Source organism: Leopardus geoffroyi, chromosome B3, assembly GCF_018350155.1.
Source record: "Leopardus geoffroyi isolate Oge1 chromosome B3, O.geoffroyi_Oge1_pat1.0, whole genome shotgun sequence".
Lineage (NCBI taxonomy): Eukaryota > Metazoa > Chordata > Mammalia > Carnivora > Felidae > Leopardus > Leopardus geoffroyi.
Window position 1 is genome coordinate 87787511 of NC_059337.1, and position 2631 is coordinate 87790141.

Consider the following 2631-nt stretch of genomic DNA (forward strand, 5'->3'; position numbering starts at 1 on the left):
CAAATCCCATATGATTTCACTCATGTGGAATTTAAGAAACAAAACAGATGAACATATTATGGGAAGAGGGGGAAGAAAAGAGAGAGAAACAAACCACAAGAGACTCGTAATGATATAGAACAAACTGAGCGTTGATGGAGGGAAGAGGCTGGGAGATGGGCTAGATGGGTGATAGGTACTAAAGAGGACACTTGTGATAAGCACTGAGTGTTGTATATAAGTGACAAATTACTGAATTCTACTCCTGAACCCAATATTGCACTGTATGTTAACTAACTAAAATTTAAATTAAAAAAAAACTATGCTTACCATTTTCAAGGAAAAGAAAAGTAAGCTCTAAAAATTTCAGTAGGAAACTGCCAATTACAAAAAGTGACTTTACAGATTTGAAAAAGAAACAAATTGAAATTCTAGAACTGAAAATTTTCACAAACAAAATTAAGAATTTAATGAGAATTTTAACAACATATTAAAGAGTTGGAGAAACAGTGAACTGAAAATAGGTCAGAAGACACTTTCGAGAATGTAGCATGAAAGCAGCCTAAAAGGTAGAAAGCATGGAACAGAATGTAAAAATACAAGAATTCCATGAGAAATTCTAAGTTCTGGCATCTAGATGAAGAAGAAAGAATGGACACTGGCAATATTTGTGGAGATTCGGGCTTACAATTCCCCCAAACTGATGAAAACACCAATCTTCAGATGTAAGAATTCCAATAAATACCACTCAGGATAAATAAAAGGAAATCCATACCTAAACACATCATAGTTAAACTGAATAAAATAAAAAAAAATTTTTTTTAAGCAGATAGAGCAACTTGCCTTCAAGGGAGTAATAGACTGACAGGTGACTTCTTAACAGTAGCAGCAGAAGTCAGAAATAAACCGCTAATCTAGAATTTGTAACCATAAAAAAATAAAGACATTTCAGATGAATAAACAATTGAAAGAATTTACCTTTAGGAGACCCACAGGAATTTGCAAAGGATTTTTCCAGAAAAAAGGGAAATATCACTGGAGAAGATCAAGGGGATCTTCAAAAAGAATAAAGAGAAAAGAAAGTTGCAAACATGTAAATAAATCTCAATAAATATTGATTCATCAAAAATATATCTGTAGATTGGAAATAATGAAAATGTAGTCAAATGTTTTAAGCTCCTTGTACTAACCAGGAGAAGAGTACAGTTATCAATTAATATTAGACATTGATAAGCCAAGGATACATTTTTAATTTCTGAGATGAACACTAAAGATAGGAAAAGAGCAAAACAAAGTAATGATTAAGAAAATCAGTTCCAAGTCAAGAAGTATGAAAGTTGTGAGTCCACAGAACAAAAAGATAACTTGCCTGGCCAAAGGTTCTCTACTAAGCATCTGAGGCCACCATGGTCTCCAGCTATCAGAATTGATACCAAATAAATTTGCTGGGGAAAGTAAGCATTCAAAGACTCTCTTTACATTTTTAAATACATAGGTTCTATGAGGATATGTAGAATGTCCCAATTTATTCATGGACCATTTCAACAAACTTATTATGGTAAGCATATTACATTCAAGATCGGCATTTCTTATACCCTGAAAATGAAAAGCAGGTATAGGGACTCCTTAGGAGACCCTGGCAACTCTCCTCCTGATTTTAATTCCTCAGAAAGTAAAGATGGAAAATATGAGCTGGCAGCAGCAGGAAATTAAGTTCTTTTGGAAGAGATGGAAGATTTAATGACAAAGAGTTACATGAAGAAGCAACACAGAGAAAGTCTTGTGGCAGAATTCTTCACCAAATTGCTTTGCCACACTCATAGGAGAATCAAGAAAGTTAAAGATAGTTAGCAAATGAAATTAAGAATTCAGACTGATTTGTGCATCTAACAACAGGCTTGTGACATCCCAAAGGAGCAGATTCCTATGCAGTACGACTCGTGAGGAACAGCCTCAGATTCTTTCTAGTCTGCAATATTTATTCTGGGTTTTTCTTTGTGATCACAACCAAAGATTTCAATTAATCTTTTACCACCAATTTATGGTGATCACATGACTACTTGCTTTTGTCATCAAAATCTCCTTGAACTTTGTTATGTCGGTCTTTTGTCTTATGTCAATATTCTACAGTTTCAGCTCTGTTTCCACTGTATGTGAGATGGCCTTTAAAATTTCACTGCCTAAAAATGAGTGGATAATGATAAAATGCTCATCCTTTTCATCTTCTAGATTAATCAAAGTTGAATTTGAAATTGTAGTAGAATTGCACAAAAAAGTCTTTGACAGGGGCGCCTGGGTGGCTCAGTCGGTTGAGCGTCTGACTTCGGCTCAGGTCATGATCTTGCAGTCTGTGAGTTTGAGCCCTGTGTCGGGCTCTGTGCTGACAGCTCGGAGCCTGGAGCCCGTTTCGGATTCTGTGTCTCCCTCTCTCTCTCTGACCCTCCCCCATTCATGCTCTGTCTCCGTCTGTCTCAAAAATAAATAAACATTAAAAAAAAAAAGTCTTCGACAAGAAATAATACAAAAAACATACACTATTATTTTTCATATAGCTATTTTCCTAGAAGAGATATTTCTAACATGTTTTCATTGTGCACTTCTAAGACAGTAATTTTTTGAGACAGTCATGCTATGCATTACATATTTTTCAAT

General features: G+C 34.9%; 1 long non-coding RNA gene across 1 annotated transcript; it reads left to right on the plus strand.

The window, feature by feature from the left end:
- Positions 1 to 605: 605 nt before the first annotated feature.
- LOC123582266 lies at positions 606 to 2200 on the plus strand. The gene is made up of 2 exons (XR_006704293.1): positions 606 to 704; positions 964 to 2200. It is a non-coding gene; the product is annotated as an uncharacterized LOC123582266 (long non-coding RNA).
- Positions 2201 to 2631: the final 431 nt, after the last annotated feature.